At 39.4% G+C, this 24,910-nt stretch overlaps 1 protein-coding gene across 2 annotated transcripts in view; it reads right to left on the bottom strand.

The window, feature by feature from the left end:
* The window catches only part of Calcrl (calcitonin receptor like receptor), a 73,066-nt gene that overhangs the window by 45,597 nt on the left and 2,559 nt on the right, over positions 1-24,910 (bottom strand). Inside the window, exon 2 of one of the 2 annotated variants that reach the window (XM_050120515.1) lies at positions 20,983-21,237. The exons of the other annotated variant lie outside the window; for it this stretch is intronic. The gene's annotated coding sequence lies outside the window, so the exon portion shown is untranslated. The remainder of the gene's footprint in view (positions 1-20,982; positions 21,238-24,910) is intronic. 2 annotated transcript variants of the gene reach the window in all.

The following is a 24,910-nucleotide window of genomic DNA, read 5'->3' as shown; positions in this document are numbered from 1 at the left end:
GAGGGGTAGAGGGAGGAGAAACCATATATTATGCGAGAAAAAAATCTATTTTCAATACAAAGAAAAATAAAAATTAAATAAATCATGGCTATCAAATGGGAAGGAGATGAAAATTTTAATGAGTGATCTCTATTAATTCACCTGCAGTGCACATTCAAATTTTAGTAGTACATTTTCACTATCACTTGTACTAATATCAACCTTCATATTATAGCAGAAAATACAGTTTTAAAATAAAAAATGGAAAATTAATCATTGGGCACCAACTAAGACTGAAATCTGAAGTCAAGTCGAGTATAATATGTGGGGCTTTGACAGTGCAGCTGTAGTCAGCATAAACACATAAAAGTTAGCATAAAAGTTGTGAGCAAAAAAATTAAAACAACATTAAACTGCATATGAAGAAACCCAGGTTCTAATTTTAACCAAACCCAGGGATTACAGTGGAGACAGAATGGCGTCTAGAACCAGAGCTGTGGGTCTAAGACTTTTTGAGCAGGGTACAAATGATTTCCTAAAGATCCTATCTTTGTGTGCTGTCTTAGCTTCTGTTACAGGACAATAACATCATATGTATAGACAACTGTGTAGTCAGTGTGTGGAGACAACTGTACAGTTGGTGTGTGTGTGTAGACAAGTGTGTAGTCGGTGTGTGTGTGTAGACAAGTGTGTAGTCGGTGTGTGTCTAGACAACTGTGTAGTCGGTGTGTGTGTAGACAACTGTGTAGTCAGTGTTTAGACAACTGTGTAGTCGGTGTGTGGAGACAACTGTGCAGTCGGTATGTGGAGACAACTGTGTAGTCAGTGTGTGTGTGTAGACAACTGTGTAGTCGGTGTGTAGACAACTGTGTAGTCAGTGTGTAGACAACTGTGTAGTCGGTGTGTGGAGACAACTGTACAGTCGGTGTGTGGCACCATCTTTCACCTGGTGGACTCATTTTTTTCCTCTTTAATTGAAATAATGTTATGGTACCAGATTGTTAATGTTCACTAACCCTTCTCAGTTCTATTGTTCTAAGTAAAAATCTAATAATAGTCACATTATTATAAGCAGAGTTTATGTATATGCATATACATTAAGTATTAAAGTTCAAACTGAAAACAGAGAACATTTTTAATCGTTATTTACATTGGAGCTTATAGGAGACAAAAATTACAATTTAATATATAACATCCTCTGCTTGTAGATAGATAGATAGATAGATAGATAGATAGATAGATAGATGATAGATAGATAGACAGATAGATAGATAAATAGATAGATTGATGATGATAGATAGATAACTGATTTTTTTATTTTGTTTTATAGCTACCACTAATTTTATCTTCCCAGTGCCTTAATAAATGCTTTGAAAAAGACTGACATTATATTTTAAGATTACTTAGAGCACTCTTAAGTGTATCAAAAATACAACAGAAAGGGAAAGAGAAAGAGAGAACATTACCCTCACTCACCAAAAATCACCACTGAAGACCATACTTTCACCGCAGTAATAAACATGGGCAGTGAATATACCTCAAGCTACAATCCTCTTCTGTACAGAAAAACAAAGCAAGCTTCTTTCTACAACAGATTTCATTTTAACTCTTGGAATAATCCAGGTTTTTTATTATGTTATTGACATGCATATATAAATTTTTGCCATTTAGAAAGCAACCAGTAACCTTTTAGTAAAAGAAATGAAGTAATGTAATCACCACACAGTTGAAGGAGATAATTACATCCCTGTAATAGCAGAAGACTCCAAAGACCAAGGAAAATAGCACAACAGTTTTTCTCTTATCGTTTTTATCCCATTTTCTCTTCTCTAGTCCTGATAGTGATTGAAGCCGTTTTGTGGAAGTATTGAATGTATCTGTTATAAAGAAGTGGCAATCTCGTTTACAGGATTTATAAGTAAATGACTTAGAGCACAGGAAGGCCAGCAACTCTTCCTGCTCAAAGGTGCAAAGTCTTTTCTCTTCCTCACAGGGCTTTCTTTCTAGTCTGCCTGTCACCAGGCTCTGAGTGGTTTCATGAAAAGATATTTTACATGTGAATGCCTTTAACTGACCCTGATTGTCAAATAATGATGGGTAATTGCCTTGATCTCCCTGGGAAAGTGTTTCCAAAACAAGTACTCTTTTCCTCCCTCCTTTGAGCCAGCTTCCAAGGCTTGCTTGTTTTGACTTGGGAAATAACCTTGGTGGGGAGTAAAGTTGTCTCTCTGGGCCAACAAAGGAGATGCGGGGATCTAGCATCTGTGACAAAATACATATTTTTTTTGACATTTTCCTTCACAAGTGCTAAGAAGCTTAAGTAACTTTAAGCAAAAGAGATTTGGCAGCAATATTTGACTTTAAAGTCACACAATTTGAGTGATTGTCGGCACACTGCAGACAGCAGCACAGCAATGTTCCAGGGTAGAATGCACACGCTATTGCATGAGGCTCTATATTCCGCTAACGTTCGGTTATATTCACGCAACAAGTACCAGTGAGCACCTGAGAGAGGACTGGGTATGAGTAAAAAGATGAGATGAAACTTCTTATAAGTTATTCTGCAGAGACAGGAGTTAAACATTTGCACACATTTAAAGTCGCAGATGAAGATAAGTCCTACGAAGGAAGGAGATGACCTCATACGGTGGCTCAAGGAATGATTTCCCGGAGGAAGTGGTATTTCACTAGACATCTGTAGTTGAAGGGCAGTTGAGCAACACAAAAGCAAATAGCTTCTATCTGAAGGGGGATGTGGGCAGCGGGCAAAGGAGAGGACCTGCAAGATGGCCTGGAAGGCAGGTAGAGCCCTAAAGAACACACTGAGCTCAGGATTCAGTAATTTGCCAAAGACTCTGGTCTGTGTTCTGCAACACCTGCAGACATCTGTTTCCAGTAAGGAGAAACAGTTGGGTTTAGGCAGCGGAGCCCTGTGTGAGGGAAGGAAACAAGAATGAAGAAGCCTTTGGATGGGGTGGCTTTTGAAAAGGAGAAGCTTAGTGGTAGGTGTGGGAAGACCTGTGGAGTGCAGTTTTATTTTTAGATAAAGCTGACATCAACACTTTACAGCAATAACAAGGATGTATTTGGATGAGAGAGTTTGACCAGACAAAAGACATTTCTATTTCTCCCAAGACTGGAGGAAACGGGATGCCAAGCAGCACTGGGAAGGATGAGCTGACCAGCTTTTAAAACTGGGACAGAGCAGGGCAGGGTAGCAGTTCTGGGGAGCTTTTGTGTACAGAAACAAGCAATCACGTCCCATCTGCTCCCTCCTTTTGTAACAATGGTCGTTGAAAAAGAAGAGAAGGAGCTGATGGGATTCATGGAAAGCACAGAGGTGTTGGAAGACTTGGAGACGTGGGATAAAGGTTTGACTAAACCAAGAAGGGTCCTCGCAGAGGCAAATACCAAGTTTTAGCTAAGATTATAAAGTTTCCTGACTGAGGGAAGAACAACATTACGATTCTTGTGATTTAAAGTGACTGTTATGTAAAACAGCTGACTAATGAAGAAATCCAGAAAACTTGTTAGTAAAAAAAAATATTAATTGTGGGGGGGGTAGGGTAAGGGGAAGGGGAGGGGGAGAGAGAGGGGGGAAGGGGAGAATTGGGGAGAGCTTGTGGGAATGGGATAGTTTAGATAGAGGAAGGGTGGATATGGGAACAGGGAAGAAAATATCTTAATTAAGGGAGCCATTTTAGGGTTGGCAAGAGACTTGGCTCCAGAGGGGTTCCCAGGTGTCCAAGGAGATGTCCCCAGCTAGGTCCTTGGGCAGCAGAGGAGAGGATGCCTGAACTGGCCTTCTCCCATAGCCACACTGATGAATATCTTGCATATCACCATAGAATCTTCCAGCGATGGATGGAGATAGAGACAGAGACCCACACTGAAGCACTGGACTGAGCTCCCAAGGCCCAGATGAAGAGCAGAAGGAGGGAGAACATGAGCAAGGAAGTCAGGACCGTGAGGGGTGCACCCACCCACTGAGACGGTGGAGCTGATCTAATGGGAGCTCACCAAGGCCAGCTGGACTGGGACTGATGGAGCATGTGATCAAACCGGACTCTCTGAATGTGGTTGACAATGAGGGCTGACTGAGAAGCCAATGATAATGGCACTGGGTTATGATTCTACTGCATGTACTGGCTTTTCTGGGAGCCTAGTCTGTTTGGATGCACACCTTCATAGACCTGGATGGAGTGGGGAGGGCCTTGACCTTCCCACAGGACAGGAAACCCTGACTTCTCTTAGGACTGGAGAGGGAGGGGGAGGAGGAGGAGGAGGAGGGAAATGGGAGGAGGGAAGGAGGTGGAAATTTTTAATAAATAAATAATAAAGACATATTCAAGAAAAAATATTAATTGACTTCAGTAAGCAACTATAATTATACAGCTTTGCTATGCTCAAAGCATGGTGGGAAAATTTCCTTCTTCATGGGCCCCAGTGGCCCAGACACATACGTAACATGATATGCTGGACAAAGGGGTGGTTAATATTCAAGTAACATACCTAGCTTTTTATATGGGTGCTGGGGATTAGAACCCGGGTCTTTTGCCTGCACAACATCAGTGTTCCTACCCAGTGAGAGCTATCTCCCCAGACTCCAGCACAGGTCCTCTTAATACAATTGAGACAAACTCAGCCACAATAGTTTGGTATTATGTAATAGCCATACAGCACTAAATAAAGCATGTATACAAAGGGAAGTGGTACGATGGTGGAACACAGGCTTGGCATGCAAACAGGATTTCAATCTTAATACTCCCATGTTTACACACACACACACACACACACACACACACGCGAGAGAGAGAGAGAGAGAGAGAGAGAGAGAGAGAGAGAGAGAGAGAGAGAGAGAGAGAGAGAGAAGGAAAGAAGGGGGGGGGCGGAGAGAGGGGCAGAGAGAGGGGAGGAGAAAGAAGAAAGGAAGGAGAAATAAAAACACTGTTATAACTATGAAGTTGACTCTCACTTACGTATATACTAGAGGGCAATAAAGAGGCTCACCTGCCTTTAATCCCAGCATGCGGGAGGCAGGGTAGAGGATGGGGAAATGAGGAAAGGGAATAGATTCTAAAGAGAAGAAAGAAAATGAGCAAAGGCAAAAGACAGGAGCAAGGCATGTCGTCTTGATAACCATGGTTAGAGTGTTGTGTTTTCAACCTGCAAGGCAGCTGCAGTGCTTATCTGAACGCTGCTGTGCGGTGGTCGTTATTCTTTTCCTGTTAGTCTGACTGCGCTTGACCACTCTTAAATAGGGGGAAGCAAGAGGATGCTATTAGACGCTAATAATATTTAAATCATTCTTAGTAGTGTAGTAAGAAGATAAGAGTGGGCTTGGAACACTCCGGATGATAGACATTACTATGCCATCAGCAGTTCTTGTTAACGGCCTCATCTTTCAATGCTCCTTTTACTCAGACTCTTAGTGTGTGTATTGATGGTGACAGAGTGGACACACACAGAGAAAACCGTGGTTTGTGTTTGAGTAGCTATGCAATACCAGTGCGGTAATTGAGAACTGCTTTTGCCAACACCTCGACCTGAAGGAAGACTGGAAATTTGCACCAAAGACAATATATTTATCACCAACTAAGAAACAGTAGTCCCTTCTTCCCATTGCTTTTTGTTTCCATGGTTTCTGTTATCTACAGCCAAGATATGGAACGTTACAAGAAAAAATTAACATTTTTAACTTATTCAGTGTTCTAAGTCCATGATGGACTCTTGCATGGTCCTGTTCCATCCATCCCGTGATGCTGACCACCCCTTTGTCCAGCATATTTTGCTACATGTGTGTCTGGACCTCTGGGCCCATTAAAAAAGAAATTTTCCCACCATGCTTTGAGTATGGTAAAGCTGTACAATTAATTATAGTTGCTTACCAAAGTCAGTTAATATATTTTTACTCACAAAGTTTCCTGGATTTCTCAATATTAGTCAACTGTTTTATATAATAGTAACTTTAAATTACAAGAATTACAAATACGGTCACATTTTAAGCCTACTGCTAACTTCTTTACGTAAAGCACAGCCAACTCGAAAAGGGCTCATTTGAAATCTGTTCTGTATTGAAAAAGTCCATAATTATCAGCAACCTACCTTATAAGAGAGAGAGAGAAAACTATCTTTTTATCAATATAAATACCCTAGGTCAAAGCACGTGTATGAAACTGGCAAAAGATGCCTTCTGCCTGCAGTCAACAAGGCAATCTCTTCCCTTCATAGTTTTGTTCCCATCCGTTCAGTAACTGAACCTCCTAGAAAACATGAATTGCCAAGTGTTCTTTTACTGTACGAACTAACTGGTTGATTTAGCCATAAACAGAAAATGATGCTGTTGAGATATTCTTTGGCTGATACCACAAACCACGGACCTGGGGCAATGGATGACGTTGCGAAAGTCCTGAAGGCGGCACATGAAGAAGAGGTTCTGACGCATTGCATCACCAGAATGTGACCTCATTAACTGATGGAATATGGGGTGCAGGAGAGGAAGAGTCCTCACGAATGCAAATGCTGGGACATTGACTAAGGGCCTAATCTCGCATGTATGTCATTGAACTCTTCACACAAAAGGGGGCTCAGTGGTAGAGAACTGTAAGCACGCACGAAGTCAATGCTTAAAAGTGTATCCCTGGGTCAGCAAATGTAACAGTGGACTATGAGGACCAAACAAAATAAAACAACAACAGCAGCAGCAGCAGAATGCCTTGGAAGTGTTGAGAAACAGAAGGGAAATAAATCTTTCTGGGTAAACTGATTTAAAATATAATACAGATCTGAGTACACAGAGACACCTTACATGCTATGTCAACATCTAGTGGCGTTTATGGCAGGCTCTCAGCACCTTTGACATTATTTCATTTAGACACAAAGGGATTTTAAAGTGTTATTTTTTAATAAGATATTGGCTGAAAACATTTGAATGGCTGATATGTCAAGAAAATATAATGTCATCGACAAGTGCCCATACTGTGACCATGTCCTAGCTATGTGTCATTTTTTTTATCTTTTAATTAGGGTCTCTCTGGTCCTGCCCTCGTGATATCACCTCCCACTTGTTAGAACGGTGATGATGAAATCCATGAAAGAGGACAAATAAGGGTAGCATGGAGAAAAAGGAACACCTTCCCATTGTGGGTGGGAATATGACTGACAAGGACGTTATGGAAAATGGGATTCCTCTAAAACAATAAGAATAGAACTCTTCTGTAACCCAGCTAGAGCAGTACTACACAGATCTTAGGAACATGAAGTCTGCAACGCTGTCTATCACCAAGATATGGAACCCAATTAAGCATCTTCATCTGGCGAGTGGCTGAGGAAATGAGAAAGTCAATTTGGGGGGGGGGGGGAACTGATGAACTCAGATGACATGGTACTGAGAGAAATAAGCCAGGCCCAGGATGAGAAACACCACATGGCCTCTGTCTTGTGGACCTTAACATAGTTGATCTCACACACCTGGACAGTACATTGCGGTCCCCAAAGATTTTATGGAGATGATGGAGTTGGACTGTGGAGGTATTGGTCAAAGTGCACAAAGTCAGTTACAGACAAGGAGTAAGCTTGAAAGATGCACTTGCTTGTACAGCACGGTGATCATAGTTAACGGCAATTTAAGGAATCCTTGAGAAATGCCAGCAGTGTTCCCACCAAAAAAAAAAAAAAAATAAACAAAATGGTAACTATGTAAAGGGATTCACGTGCTAATTGACTGGATTTAGCTGTCCTATACCATGCATATGTGCTTCAAGATACCACATTTTACGTGCCAAATACATACAATTATATATGTCAATTTACAAAATAGCAGCGATATAAAATTTAATGATGGTTAGCTTATAAACAATGGCTATGTGAAGCATTCCCATCCTAATCATTTCTGATTACAATGTCTACAGATTTTGAATGACGTAGAGCTGCTAGACCACAGAAAAGGCAGAGTGTCTCCTATTTTCTAGTATTTGTATGGTTTTACTAGGGATAAACCCAAAGCTCCGTGTGCACTGGGCGAGTCTTCCCACAGGACTCCATCTCCAGTTTTTTCTCCTCCTTCTTCATTCTGAGATGGAGTCACAATAAGTCACATGGGCCTTAAGCCTGCAAGTCTCCTGCCTCATCCTCCCAAGTAGAGCAGCTAAGGTTATAGGCCTGGACTACCAGGCCTGACTCTGCATTTCTCATTTGTGTAGTATCTTAGTAATAAACTCAATTAAATATATGAGAGTCTAATTCTTCCTGATTAAATCTAGTTAGCACCGTTATAATGGCATATGAAAGGGAAGCCATCAGAATTAAAGTGTTGGAGTGTGAGGAGGAGCTACGAGTGTGGCTGAAAGGTCAGATACATCATAAACGAAAGCCACTGTTCTTTAGGGCTGTTCTAACGTTTTGATTCTGACGTTTCTAGCAGGCCAAGTTTCCCAATGTACCGTCCATAGGGTGATAACTCATCAACTACTTGGGGTTAAGAGCTAGCTATTATTCCTCCAAGAAATCTAAAAGAACATTTTGAAATGTATCAGTTTTCTATTAAATTCCATTTATGCATTGAAAAAGACCTGCTATTGGCCATAAGTCTCCATATGAAGAGATTATGATCTGTCCTTCAGTCAGCTAACTTGACAAATTCTGATCTATCTAAACATATCTTGAGTAAAGATATGTATTCTTTTTCTTAAACGAGATCCATTTGAGGACTAGGAGATGGCTCAGGTAGACATGTGCAGTGCATGTCTTCAAAGCAGGATAACCCGAATTTGATCCCCAGAGCCTATATGAGAAAGATAGGCCTGGAATGCCAGGGAAGGAGGTTCACTGGCCAGCTAAGCATCACCCTTGGGAGGTAACTTCAGGCTAATGAAAGATCCTGTGTCTCATAAAGCAAGATGGAGCCTCTTAAGGAACAGCATTCAGGTGGGCAGTGGCGGCGCAGGTCTTTAATCCCAGCACTCAGGAGGCAGATGGGGGAGGATCTCTGTGAGTTTGAGACCAGGCTGCCCTACAGAGCAAGTCCCAGGATAGGCTCCAAAGCTACACAGAAACCCAGTCTCTAAAAAACCAAAAACAGAAACAAAGAGGAAAAAGGAAAGGAGGTAGAAGAGCAGATGATAATAATAGAATCGAATATAAAAACACTCTGATTGCAAAGAAATGGATCTTTCCAAACAACCTTTAGGAATGCAAACCAGGAGCGAGAGTTTGGCAGTTCCATCCGCGGACTGATGGGGCCATAGCTTTACTTTTCTTTACATCCGAGTTCTGTTTTTCACTGGCAGGAAGGTTTTAGACCCAGCACATAAAAAGCTGCAAATATTTGCGCTTGGTTTTCCTTTGTGAGATATCTATAGTAGTCTGAGAAAGTAAAGAGCATTTGGCCACAGCAGGAACTTCCTGTAAAGCCATAGTCAAGCGCTCTGCCCCCTTTATAAATACACCCTTTGTTTCTTCAGGGGTTCTAGACATTTCTCCAATGTTTAAAGTAGAGGCTTGTTCATTTGAGTAGAAGCACAGAGTGTCAATGTGTCTTTACTGACCTGGGGAAATACAAGCAATATTTCTAAACGCATGAGTAGGACTTTACACATTAATGCAACATGCCAGAGGCACCTACAATTGAGGAGAGAGAGTAGGTAAAAATGAGGTCATCTTTGAACACCCAAAGATGGCTCTACTGAGTAAACTGACTAAAAGCAAAGAAAAGCTGAGAGAGATGTAGCTCTGACAGTCCTCTCTAGGTCAAAGTATTCTAATCAGATACTCCAGACTCTCAGAGCTGGAGTAGACCTGAGAACCTTACAGCAGAAACTGCTCACTTACAGACTTAGAACACAGGAGCCAGGAGGAGTTAGAGAACTGTGCTATGGTCTGTAACAGTGACCCTGAGCTGAGCACAGACATCGTCTCTTCCTTGGCTCAACTCTAGGCCAAACTAAACCGCTACTGATTCAAAGGGATGTAATGGAGGGCTATTGCTACTTCTGGGTACACGTTTCGTCTCCATGGGAAAGATTTGGTGAATCTATTTCTTGCTAGAATTTAAATGGATTTCTACTTTAAACTTAATTATTAGAAATAAAAATAACTACAAAGGCACAATTAGCCTCACACAAAGACAGAGAGAGAGAGAGAGAGAGAGAGAGTCTGATCCACACTCAATAAGTCTTATGAGATAAAGCAACTAAAGAGATAGCAGTTTAAATCTGACCTTTCCATTGCAGCTCTTCCAAACTACTAAGTACACACTACAACTTGCACATTGGAATGATATTCTAAAATATTATATAATCCTCTTCAATATCAAATTAGATGGATGCACACATTGGCAAGCCAAAGCCAGTTCTTTGCTATTAAAATCATTCCTTCGTTATAAATTCTTCCCTCCCTATCTATATGAAGCGAGGAGGATGGTGTAAGACTTGATCTGGCAGAGCCTCACTTGGAACACGCCAGGAAGAAGAGGCAGCTGTCACATACATGTAGGCATCTGGAGTAGTGAAGCCTCCCCGCGAGGAGCCGTGAGTCAACCCGAAACGAAGTGTGCAGAGGAAACTGACACATAAAAGGACGGAACAATGACGGGTTCCCGAAGTCAGACACTAGGACAAAGAGCTATTACTGACAGTCTATTTTGGGGTCTGATGGCGTAACTTGGGGACTCTTAAAAAAAAACCCACAGCTTAAAAGCAGACAAAAGGAACCTTCTCGCGAAGCTTGGAGTTCAAGAGAACGCAGCTTAGGACAGTTTATTTTCATTCGCGTTACTATACCTTAGCAGGAAAATCATTATTCAATTATTAAAACTCTTTCGACCCTAACATAAGTTACGGTAAGGAATCTAATGAGATACTGTGGGGAGGGGCTATCACACGTATCAGACGCACAATTGTTTCAGGTGCCCTAGCACTGTAGCGACTGAACACGTCTGTCCTTTTAGAAGTACCAAGGCCCCTGCTGTTCTTTGACAGAGTAACATTCACACTCTTTCCTAGGGGTCCCTAAAAATAGCATCTGGAATCATGCAAAATATAGAAACAACCATTCCACTGTCTTCTTGTTCTTTTATTTATAAGTGAGGCACCCTCTACTTTCTAACTGTAAGAAATGTTTATCGCATCCAGTGACAGGCATATAATGTAACAGTGATTGTGGGCTAAGAAAAGAGAGAAGACAGTACAAATGAATGACAACCTGGCCATATCATGACAGTTAAAGCCATCTCTAGAGTAATGTGATATACATTTATATGCATGGCTTACCTCATTAAATCACTAGAATAAACTACACGATGGGACACCTTCAAAATTACCTCACTATCCCTACCCATCTGGCCAAAAGAAACACAATTATAGGGTTAATTCTACTCCTCCACGACTTGAGAAAATAATTTTGAATTGATATATGTGCATAATCATAATTCTAATTGGGTTGCCACTGAAGGTTTCTTTTTATTTGAAGGTTAGCTACACACTATTCTGTGAAGTTTCTGTTCCTATAATTAATGCATTCTTAATAGACTTGACTTTATTGGCAATCCAAGATGTTACTTTGAATATCTTGTCAAAATATATGCAATACCTGAGTGTTAGACCATCTAAAGTTTTGAGAGTTGGTAGCACAAGATGTTACTGTATCATCGTAGGGCCCTGGATGACAAAAAGACTTCCTGTAAATTTGGCAGCAGTCTGAGGAGATGGTGGGATTTTACAGACGTTAATTGAAAAGCATAGACTGGTGTGTGTCTCTGCTAAAATTACAATTTTAAATGGTGTGTTCGAAAGGGAAGTTTGGAGGAGGTGTGTCCGTCACATTCAGGTTACCATTAAGCTAGCCTGGAAGTAAAAAGATGAGCTTTGCTTTGCAGCATGGCAACATAACTTTATAACGGGGTTGTTGAGGGACAAAGCATGAAGGCAGAGCTTCCTCTAGCATGGGATCTCGGCACTAGAGGAGGTGGAGTCTGTGTAAGTGTAGCTTTGCTCTGTAACCTGAGGATACCACAGTTCCTGGCCTTCTGGAGCTAATAAGGCGAAAGCTTACTGATAATTAGACGTGCAAAGGCCCAGCGCTAGTAAGAGTGACAGAGAAATACACAGCTGACAAAGGAAAGCTGAGGAGGAGAGGGAGACAGCCATGAGAGGTCTCTGAGGAGCTGCTATGGAAGCAGTGACTTTGTAAGGGGGAGGGGAGGCTGCTGTGACCGCCCTAGGGAAAGGCCAGTCCTACAGTGCTGGCTTCATCAACCATAGTTCTGGACCGGGAATGAGCTGGCTGGTTCCAGGGATGGGTGGAGGGTTAGTGCTGCCAGAGTGGAAATAGGAAAAGCAAGGGGGAGTCAGAGACCTGGTCAAGGAAGAACCCAGAGACTTATCAGGTCAAAAAGGAAGTTGAACTCTTTTTACACAGTCCTAGTGATCTACTACTACTGAATAAACTAAATGAATGGCCTGTATACATCTTTCCAGGTTGAGTGAACGCTGAAAAAAAGAAGAAGTCATAATACAGTCATCATTGCTTTGCATTCACACCCTATTAACACGGACTGAACTTCAAAGATGTCAGATTTGGCCACTGTGATGAGAAACTTTGGCTGATTTTGTCCTCATGGTCTATTAATCTACTGTTATGCCTTAATGGTCATTTAAGTCATTGTTAAGGATTTCTATAAAGTCAAGACAAAGGCATATGTGAGCATTCAAACATAAAAAAAAATTTTAAAAGACCATTTTTAAAAGCAATAAAGAATTTTGTAAACCAGACATTTTAATTACCTCGTAATATTACTCTACAATTAAAAAACTTATTATGTTTCCATAATTTCTATATTTAATTTTAATGTAATATTGCTATTATTAGGATCTGGTTATATTAAAGAGATTTGTTTAGATGTGAATCAAAGCTGCCTAAACCTAGAAATGGGATTTTTCTAAAAATGCTTTTGAAAAAAATAAAATCTCTTCAGCCTCAGACTTTATTGGCACCCATACGGGATTCCACAGGTTCAAAGTTGAAGTTTATTTTGAGTATTTTCCCAACTTGTTAGAAAATACCACTAGAAATAGAAACAGCTGAGGGACATCAGTATTCTTACTCAGTATAATTCAAAATTTTTCATTTTTTTTTATCCCAATCAAAGAGACCATGGGAGAATATTTTAAGCCCTTGGGTAATTAGGTCGTGAAACCAACTAACCGGCTATCACAAAATTAAATATGGAGTTAATTTTGGTTGATAAAAACCTTTCATATATTAACAAAATTGTAGTGTATGAGTTGCCATGTGCTTTCATTGTATAAGACAGACATTAATACATATAGTATCAAATAATGTGGCAAAAGTAGAGGAATATCCAATATGACGCATAAAAATTACACAAACCTCATGGAAATATAAGATATCTAGGCAAGAATGAAAGAAACAACTAGTTTTGTTCAGTAGCAGGACGTCTAAACTGACCGGGCAATGACATTTAAATGAACTGAATCTTGAGAACGTTGAAAAGAAATAGACCATGAGCACATAAGCAAATAAACGTTCTTCATGAAATGTTGCCATAGTCAATAACTAAACCAAAGAGAAATAAACCCACACCTAACCATACTAAGTGGGAATGAAAGCCATGAAGAAATAAATAAGATGAATTCAATCTATGATTATAAAGACAATTATGTAGTTGGCCAAAGTATGGCTTGTGTGAAAGACACAAACTCCGGTGCCTTCTATAATGTCTTAACATTATATTAATATTACAGCAGTGGGGGAAGGGACACATCATATTCATATGGTTTGTGAGATCCATAACTTACTTTCAATATTTAATAGAATTTCAATGTATAGAAAGAGAGAGGATCGATGATATACAGGCTAATGATTGACAAATGATACATAGATAGTAGGAAGATGATTGATAGATGAAAGACAGGCATGAAGACATGCAGATAGATAGATAGATAGATAGATAGATAGATAGATAGATAGACAGACAGACGGATGGATAGACAGATGATCCACAAAAAGTGAATTAGTCACAGTTTCTCCAAATCAATTACTTCAATTACCTAATTTGAACCAAATGTTTGAAAGGGAAACTTTTATTCTTTTTACATGTAAATTCACCGTGATTCATGACCAGAGAGATGTAAATCAAAACCACAATGTGATATTTCATTACACCCTCCAGACAGGCAAAATTAGAAAGTTTGACAACAATTCAGTTTTGGAAAGTCTATGGTGCAATAAAAATCTCATTTACTGTTGGGAATTTAAATTGGGTCAGCATTATGAATTGCTTGGAAACAGGTCTTATAATTCTTTTCTCTAAAGAAGTTCATACAGACAGGTGTGGGGGTTACATAGGGGAACTGTTTATGACTTCCCTGCTTGCAAAGGTCGAATGATGGAAGCAATTCTTGCATTCCTCAGCAGAAGAAAGGGTGGATGCATTCTGATACATCCATGCAATGAACACTGCAGGAGGGTCAAATAACATAGCACACAATATCCTCTAAGAGTGATGGACCTCAAAACGCACAATGCTACATTAAAGAGGCCATTGCCACAGAAAACATGATTGCAGTTTCATAAGGTAAAAATCAAAACATTAAGGCTAAATAATATCATAGCAGGGGAAAGTGATCTGCAGATATCCAGACCCTAGTCCGGGGTAACAGTTTACTGGTGGAGCTGTAAGCGTGAATCGTTAGGCAAGAATGTGATGCTCAGATAAACCAGGTTCTAGCAATGTTTACTTAGATAGGATATTTATGACAGGTAAAACCTGCAAGTGAGACACAAATCTTAGAGAGGAGTTTGCAGAGCATTAACCCAGTATGACTGCCAAGAACTGTGCATGCTGAATCTTTAAGTCAAAACATAGATGTCCAGTGTATGATGAGAATATAGGGGGATAGCTTTGACTCTCACAGTATAATCCAATTTGAAATTTTTTTCATCCTTTTACAGTCAAAATATTGAATGTTCATGAGAGTTCACAAGTATTGTTATATGAAAATTTTATGTACTTGAAGTTTAATGAGTATGATTCATTTATCTGAATTCTAGCCATCTGATTTTGTTTTTTAAATGTACATGATACTTTTTTTATGAACCTTCTAGGAAACCAGTGATGGACTTTTAGGTAACCAGTGATGAAAAATCCTTGAATCTCACTGACCAGCGTCTGATTACCCCTGTTTGACTTAAGACCACTGCATGAGATGGAACCCATACCCAAAACTTCTTGATGACAAAGAACCAAAGACAAGAAATCCCAGAGACCTAGGGTAAAACCAAATGCTGCTGGTCCCAAAAAAAAGTAACAATAAAATGACTCCTAATGACATTCTGCTGCATCCATAAATCAGAGAAGCTTCCTCCTGCATCAGATGGGAACAAAACAGAGACCCACAGCCAGATGTTCCAGAGAGAGAGAGAGAGAGAGAGAGAGAGAGAGAGAGAGAGAGACCTTGGAACACAGTTCTGAATGAAATGTCTCCCATCAAATCCCTCCCCTCAGAGCTCAGGGAATCCTACGGAAGAGGAAACAGAAAGAGTGTAAGAGCCAGAGGGGATGGAGGAAACCTGGAGAACAAGGTGCATTAAATCAACTAAACAAGGCTCAGATGAACTCGGTGACTGAAGCAGCAAGCACAGGGCCGACACACCTCTGCACCTGGTTCTCTGCATACATGTCATAGCTTTCTGTCTAGTGTTTCTATGGGACTCCTGAGTATGAAGGAGTGGCTCTCTGACTCGTGTGCCTTCTCTTGGGCTTTTTACTTATGTTGGTTTGTCCAATCTTGATGTGACTATTTTTGTTTTTAACTTATTTTTTGTTTTGTAAAATGGCAATAAAAAAGAAAAACCCTTGAGTTAATATATGCTTTCAACTGTGTTTATGTGTGTGTGTGGACATGCATGTGTGTATGTGCGCATGCACGTGTGTGTCCTATTGTGTGCTGGTCTCTGTGTGTGTGCACTTGTGTATGTGTGTATTAATAATTACTGCTGAGACCAATGGAAGCAGAAAAGTTGTAATTTGAATCAATAACAAGTTTCTGATACTTGTTAGTTATAGTGATCCACAGAGGGAAATGTGCCTCTGAATAAAATTGCTATCAATGCTGCTTATTTGGGGCTAAGGCTCAGAACAGAAAGTTTTACATATATATTTTTTGCAGGGGTGGGTAATGTCAGTGTGAATGCTTAGAGTTTGGTAGTTTCTGAAGAAGATGGCCACTTCATTTAAGCATATGGCTTGTTTGCCCTCTTGTGCTATTGTTGGGAGTTTGAACCTAATCTATCAATACAGCATGCTCTCACGAGCTACGGGGCGGTAAAGAGATCACTTTCAGAACATCTGAGCACACTGGGAAACAGGCATTACTTCTATTACTTATGGCTGTGCTGAACCACCTCATACTGCCTGATAGTTTTGGTAAAAAGCACTTAAATTTTACCAAATAGCCATGATCCTTCCAATGTGATGACTGTCTGTTCAGAAGCCATCCTGAGAAACCGGAATGTGTCAACAGCTTAGACTCTTAATATACCACCACTTAGAAGTGGCACCATTGTCTTGGCCAGTTGAGTTCCAAGAAGACAGTAAATCTGTTTACTTTTCACAAATTAATAGACACTTCTCAGAGATTATCTTAGGTAGTAACTTTTAGGTTTAACCATTAACCCCAAGTACCCAAAAACATAGAATAAGTTTTTATTTCTCGAGACAACTAGATTTACTTATTAACTAAAGAAGTACACTTTGTAGTATACATCACCCATGGTCATGATCCTAGTGTCTCCCCACCCTAAATGACACGCTTTGGGGGTGGACTTTTATTTTATTATTGTTGTGGCAAAATATGTCTTACTGAGCCAATTTATCTTCTGATCTAGCCTATGATTTTATCCTGTTATTTTGCTTATTCTCATTTCATTCTATCTTCCTTTTGAAATGAATTTATTTAGGTTTTGAGAACTTCATATATGAGTATTTGCACCATTCCCCCTCTCTTTTATCCCCACAGCTCCTTCCACACTTCCCTCTATTCATTCTCAAATTCTTGGCTTCTCATTCTTTGTGTATTCTTACACACACACACACAGACACACACACACACACACACTATACATTTAAATATATAAATTCAGCCTGCTGAACTCATTTAGTGTTTCTTTGTCTTTCATAGTTCCTTTTACTTTCAGAATTCAAATTTCATTTCTGACTTGAATTTATATCAGACTTTTCACTTAGTCATTAATAATTACTGTTAATTTAGGTGAGACGTTCTGATTCGTGCCTCCTTCTTTAATTTTGTTTCTTTCATTTCTAATTCATCAACTTCTACATAGATCTCCAAGCTTTTATTTCATTTTGCTACTTGTAGCAAGTGTGATATACTGGATTCCCTCAAAAGTGAAACACTTGCTGGGTGTTGTGGTGGCGCACACCTTTAATCCCAGCACTCTGGAGGCAGAGACAGGAAGATCTCTGTGAGTTTGAGGCCAGCCTGGTCTACAAGAGCTAGTTCCAGGACAGGCTCTAAAGCTCTAAAGCTACAGAGAAACCCTGTCTCAAAAACAAACAAACAAACAAACAAACAAAAAATGTAAAACACTTTAGATTGTGTTAAATGTTTTTAAATATTTGACCAAACTATGATGCATACAAATGCTATTCTAATCTGGGCAGTGGTGGCGCACACCTTCAATCCTAGCACTGGAGAGAAAGAGACAGGTTGATCTCTATGAGTTCGAGGCCAGCCTGGTCTACAGAGTGAGTTCCTGGACAGCCAAAGCTATACAGAGAAACCCTGTCTCAAAAAAAAAAAAAAATACTTTGCTAAACTTTTTGAAGTGAGTAATTTTCAACAGAAGTTAGTAGAAATGACTCTTATCAAATATGATAACTAACATTGTATATAGGTGACATCATAAATTACAACATCGATTCAGACACTTTCTAGGCGGTTATTTAGTCATTGGTGCTAATCGCTTGCAGGGAAATGCTTCACAGAGTAAAGAGATCCCAGCATACAGAAGAGTCAAACACGCTGTATCACACGATTTACCATCCACCCTATGCAGTACCAAGATTTTTCTATGCAATGAAGAGCAAACTGCAGTAATTATTGAACTATTCAAAATGCACAGCAAATTTCACAGATGTAATTTAGCATTAAATATTTAAATAGACTATATTCAACCTCTTAGGTATTCTGTTAGAGACTCTCAAAAGTATTTGTTTCCTCTGCTGAATCTAGATGAAAAAGAATAATTATCTGGGTACAATTATTCTTGTTTTTCTGAAGAAGAATACATTTGTCACTCTAGAGATCAGTGCTACTTGAGAAAGTGAAGTTACTCTGCAAATTGAAAAATTAATCATTTTTGCACTCAAAGGACTTGACTTGAAATTTCATTAAAATATTTTCCTATGGGTGATTTATTTTAAGTGCCTTTTGCGCAATTTAATCAAATTCACTTGTTAGATATTATTGCTATTTTTTAAATGTTATTGGCACCATGTTGCTTTTTATTTCCTGGTGTATGCTACCTGGAATGCAGAAAACACACTGCACAGTATTGCACTGTCTTGCTTATCATATGCTTCAGCATATACGTTCTTGGGATACATTATTTATAAAACCTACAAAATAAAATCAAGCGGAAATCTCTGCATTCTAGGAATACACTAAATGAGGATTAAGTTTTAAACTTAGGGCATGACTCTCTCTATGCTTTATGATAATCTAATCATAAATACCGTACCTAATAATGACCACTTCAAATGAAGTCAGAAAGTTTGAGAATTAAATGACAGAAAAGAAGGGCAACATGAAATCCTTTGAATTTTGGTTTTTAGCAGCGCTTCAGCCGTGTAGAGCGGAACGAGTACAGTGCAGTCTGCAGCTTATGGTCTAAAAATTTCATCACCTCGCTACTAGAGGATAAGGTAAAATAGGAACTAGATGCTTATTTCACTCATTATGTCTGAATACACACTGTATATATCCAAATATAACGGATATCACTCTTTATCCTTCCCAAAATTGAATTATATAAATACCTGGACTCAGAGTGAATGCCTCTGTGGTATTCATGAATGAATGGTTGGCTCTATGATTGCCAAGCAAATGTCAAATCCAATGTCAAACAAAAGGTTGGTTGTTATTTTTATAACTTGTGAGTTATAGCAACTCAAAAAGATACGTTTGGTGGAAGTCAAACATGGAGCATTGTGACAGATCAAGATTCTATTTAATCATGACTCACTCGTGTGTGTGTGTGTGTGTGTGTGTGTGTGTGTGTGTATCAGAATCTGTTCTGTTTCTGTATAATATATATACATATGAGTTTATAAAATACTGATTTTGTTTTAAGTTTAATAAACCTATAAAACACGTGAGGGACATTGAGAGCTTTCTTTTTGGAGTCTTTATTAAATACTTGCTGATTGGCATTAATGAGTTTAATGACTCACAGAGGACGGGGATGTAACTCAAGGCCTCCTAAACTTTTTTCTCCCCTGTGGAACCAAATCTGTGTTTCCCCACAGGCGATCTTTTTAAATACTTGACTTACTTTCTTTCATCTCCACTGCCCAGCGTTTTGCTCTTGCAGATGACCTAGCTCCATTGTCCAGAAAGGCAGCAAGCAATGGAGTAAGACTCTGTCAGGAGCCAACGGTTGGCAAGTCTGCCAGTTTCAACAATAATTCTGCCAGTTTCGGCCATTGTTGGGCCTCTTGTGGGAAGGCTTCAACACTTGGTGTCAAGATCCTGGGCTCTATTCTTGTTTACACTAGCTGGACGGGTCATTGCTTGGAGCGCAGTGAAACCCGAACACCAAGCTCATCACAGAAAGCCTCTTTCAGTTCATGTCCCCTCACCAAGGCAGTTAGGGATAAACATTAGATTAACCGAGAATAATAAAATAGTCATTGGTTTCTGGACATCTTCTCTTTGGATGTGTGCGGAGATTCTAACACATTCAGAACTGGAGCTCCAGCATCTAAAGCCACCGGGTCAATTGGCAGTTTTCTGTGGCGTAGAGACCAGTACATAAAATCCATTCATTTAACCATTCATCCAGCAACTTTAAGCACCTATGACATTCAAACACTCCTAGGAAAATTTAGAAAGTTGGTAAAATGTCTTCGTACGTGAGAAAGGAAGATGTTAGAGGAATAGACAAAAATGTAAAAAATATATAACAATTATGTAAATTACAGTAGAATGTTTGTTGCAAGATGCTTAACAGTGTAGGAAGAACACACGCCGTACTACATAGGTGTAAAGCAGGAGAAGGACAGGAGCGGGGAGGCATAGGTTGGCTGTAAGTAGTGAATTGGGCAGAGCTCACACGAAATGGCTATAATGAGTCACAGTACAGGGAAGAGGGCAACTTTGGCTGATGGTGTCTAGTAGGAGAACATTAGAAACATACAGAAAGTTAGATGGCATACTTATCTCCCTTTAATGATGGTTTATATTAAAAGCACGATCATGAAACCCGTTTTCTAGAGCAAAGGAGCTCCGCAAAGGCAAGAAGACACTCTGAGCCCTGTTTCCTAAGAACCCTGGACCCGGGAATAATGAGGAGTGAGGTCAGTTTTCAGTCAGAGGCCGCAGCAATGCTTCTGTGACCCACAGCAAAGGTTCTTGCCCTATGGCGTTACTCCAGCAAGACCTCCCTCACTGAGCTCTGCCACAAACTTCTAGCCATAATGTTGTACAAGATGATTTTTGGTGTTTATACAAATTTAATTTTAGTTGAAATAGTTTTTCAATTTGGAATGAATACATTGTGACCTATGTCCAGATAGATAAGCTCATATGTTACTCTTTTAAGTGGTGTTTTTCCCTTCTAAGATTGTGATGCTGTCAGGTTTTTGGAAATATCCTGGAACTGAAGTTAAAGACATTTATGAGCTGCCATGTGGGTGCAGGGAACTGAACTCAGGTCCTCTGGAAGAGCGTTTGGTGCACTTACCCACTGCCCCCTATATGGGTTTTTAAAGACGCATGGAACAGGGCCTCTGTTTTGGGCAGCAGCCAAGTAGCTCAGGTAGAGGTGTGAATTCAACGTGGTGTTGTTAGTATTCTGCTTTCTTCATTTGCCCCAAGAACAGTGGTCAGTTGTTAAGTGTGGTCTTGTCTCAAGTATCAGAACTTGATAAGTCAGAAATTTTCTGCATCCACGTGTTAATGTGGATAGCTGAGGGTTGTGGATTAGAAGCTGATCACTCTGAAATAAAAAGTGAGCTAATGAATTGTGAACCACTCACACATAGGCATCTCTGTTGTGGGATTCTAAAACAGCTTTAACCTTTCATACTTTAGCAGTGAGAATTCCTTTCCTTTAATCCCTCTGCCAATGCCTTGCAGTTCAGTCCTAGTATTTTCTTAGTAGAAATAACTATGTAGTCAACTGAGCTATAATAGAGGTCTTCCCTGTGGGATTAAACCATGATGCAAAAAGACAAAAAGAACGATTTCTTCCTCAGAGTCCACCACCACCACAGCAGCAGAGTGTAGTCTGGACAAAGCAAATGTGAAACCCCTCTGTGGATGAGAGTCAGGAAAGCAAGCTCCATCAGACAGGAAGTCCTGTGAATCCGTGCAATGATGTCAACAATGTCTCTCTGTGAGTGAAGTTTGTTTGCATGCTGACTGTCTCCACAGAACGTGTTTTCAGTTTTTACCACTCTCAAGAAGGTCATAATCCACAAATACTCAAAAGCAAACTCTTACAATAAATTGCCTTCAACCCTTTCATAAACTAAATGTGTTTTCCCATCTTCTTGCATGGGTATTCTTGAGAGATTTTAATATATAAGAAAACATGTGTTTACCATTAGAAAGTAATTAGAAATATCTACTACAAGACAGCCTAAAAACCCAATTAACCAAGAAGACTTTCAATCACATAAGTTGAGCTTGTTGGGTCATTCTCGATATCCTTTTTGTCTTAAGCATCTCTGGATGTTATAGTATTTATCACTAAATTTTCCCTAATATCTTGACAGTTATTTATTTACTTACTTCAGGCAGCTTCTCACTCTGCAGTCCATGCTCTCCTAGGGCTTATTAGTAGCCTAAGCCGACCTCTACACGGGGGTAATCCTCCTGCCTCTGCCTTGTAAGGGCTTGGACTACACATACAAGCCCACATGCTACGTGGGGACAGGACAATCCTTTGAATACTAAAATAGTAAGTTACACTTGCTCGGGCCCCATCACATAAGCAGACTGTCTGTTCATGGTCTAAATGCAGGTTTTAAAAAACAAACCTTTGTGCAGATACACATTACAGCTCCAGTTGCATTACAGAAAGATCTGATGGTTTGTGAGACATATTGAGCACCTACTCAGACGCAAACATTCTGCTAAGCGCATCCCATGTATTCCCCCACATCACACTGGACCTTACGAAGCTATGAGTCTCACTCGCAGCTTATAGATGATGGAGGAAGAGTAACAAGGGGTGAGCTGGAGGCTAACGTGTGGGTGTTGAAGGGCTGGAGTCTACTAGGCCACGTGTGTGGACATAATATCTGAATGTCTAAGGCAAATCATATAAGTTGTTCTCGACTTAGCCAATAAAGCATATTGGAATGTTCTTACAAAGATCTTTAAAATATAACTTTACTGAAATTAAGTTCTTGAAGGTGCACACATAGGCAGCCTGTTCCATAAAATACTAAACCTGCTATTATAATGTTAGGTTTCCATTTATGAAGCAGGTCTCTCTTTGGACTCTCATAATGAAACATAGCTGCATAATTCTTAATAACAGCTTTGTACTGATGAAATTATTTTTCCACAGCTTTATCATTTCATTAAAAATGCAATGCATTCATTCTTCCCTGACACTCTGACCAAAGTCTCAATTTTCTCTTCCAGTTCTACTTAGTAGGCTAGACTGAGTTAGATATACACAACAAAACCGCATAGTTATCAGTCTCAGGTTGGTGTTTGGCTGTAAGACAAATTTATACTAGTTCTCATTGTTAAAGCCAGCCTTATCTATTCAAGAGCACGTGAAGGGTCTTCCAGGGAACTGGGATGTAAGGAGAACACTCTTGCAAACCAACCTGCTGCTTATTCTAACTGCACTCAGGTTAAACACAATTAACTCAGGTTAGGCTTGAAGAGAGCTATAATGACAATGTCTTTACAACAGTGTGTGCTCTACAAAGGCAGTTTCTTCTAATTTAAAAAATGGCACAGTCCTACGAGGAGCAAGAGTTCTCTTAAAAACAGGTTCCACCCAAAGACAGTAATAAAAGAGAAAATTATAACTCAAATATCATAGGATTAGTAAGTAATTGCTTGTTTGTTGTTCCATTTCTTTGACTCATGTTGCTTTAGGTGAATTTGATATTTTGTCCTTTTAATTGACTAGAAGGTAGAAAAATGTCACATATTTATTAAAACCATGTATGGATTAAACTCCTTTACTTTTAAAAACCTTAATACCCTATTTTGACCATATTTGCAAACAGTACATTAATGTGTTCGTGTTACATAATATAGTGTTACAGAAAGAAGCTAACTGAAAAAAAATAAAGGAATGTGTTCTGTAAAAATAAAATTTATCATGTGATAATAATTCTACCAAACTAAGAGACCCTAATTCAGTTCACAGCCAATGGTAAATTTATTTAATAGTATTAGAGAGTAAAATGATTTTGTTGTTGTTGTTGAGTTTGTGGGGAGTGCTGGTGGTGGTGGTGCTTGGGGGTTTTTTTGTTTTGGTTTGGTTTGGGTTTGGTTCTTTGAGACAGGAATTCTCTGTATAGCCTGGCTGTCCTGGGACTCTCTATGTAAACCAGGCTGGCCTCAAACTCAGAGATCCACCTGTCTCTGCCTCCCTAGTGCTGGGATTAAAGGAGTGCGCCACCACAGCCTGGCTGGGAATAAAACGTTTAATGTGCCTGTAAAAATTAAACTTTTTTCTTTTTTCTAAAATAACTTATTAACTTAAGAACTGAATTAACTTAAAAAGTTTTGAGACTAGTTGTCTTAAACTAATTGACTGACAAATATTATAATACTAATTACACATGAAAAAAATCACCTGGATTTATTGAGGAATTTCTGCTTTCCAAAGAATTGCAACAGAATATTAAAATGTATTTCTTTTTGTCAAGTGAATATTACAGTATGATTATGGCATATAATTCACAAGTTTTTCATTTTTCCTTAAGCATGATAATTTCCTATTTATTCTTCAAATTTTGCAAGTATTCTACCTACTGTTCCACTTAATATGATACAATTCAAAGTTACACACGAATTTAAAAGTAATAAAAACATTGAGTTATTTAATGTGTTGTTTCCACTTCTTTCTCCAGTCACCTAAAAATTAGACGTCAGATCCTTGGAGTTTGTGCAGCTGCCTTTAGTGAATGCTCGTGGCAGGAAGAGAACTTCCATACAAGCAAAGAGGGGAAAGACTGGCACGCCTGGTTGGGACACAGGTCTTATTTGGAGTTTTGCAAAGTTTTGTCTCTATGCCATTGCATTGGGATACTCTTACAAATTAAATGAGATTTTTAAAATAATTTAATATTGTAGTATAGTTCTTTGTAGAAAAAGACTACATTCAAAAATAAATACATGTTTAGAGTTCACCCACAAACTGGTCCTCACAGCTGGGCGCAGAGAAACGTTTGTTCTCTCACGGTTTGTGAGCTGAATGAGTCAGGAGCTGAGCTGTACCACAACTTAATTTGAGATGCGACCCCTGCCTTCCATTAAGACTGCCATAAGATACGACTTACATTAGTGCTTTAGAAGCTTTCCTAAATCCCAAACAAAAACAGGGAAATAGATGCTTGGACTTGGTCTGAATTCTGGAAAGGTAACATCATTGTACCTCTAGAAGAAGAATTAGACTTACTAGGTTCACTCAA

This window comes from Alexandromys fortis, unplaced genomic scaffold (assembly GCF_014885135.2).
Source record: "Alexandromys fortis isolate MF-2015 unplaced genomic scaffold, M_Fortis_MF-2015_v1.1 scaffold_8_1_9099942, whole genome shotgun sequence".
Taxonomy (NCBI): Eukaryota; Metazoa; Chordata; class Mammalia; order Rodentia; family Cricetidae; genus Alexandromys; species Alexandromys fortis.
The sequence above is the reverse complement of the archived record's forward strand: the minus strand, read 5'-3'. Positions and strand labels throughout refer to the sequence as shown.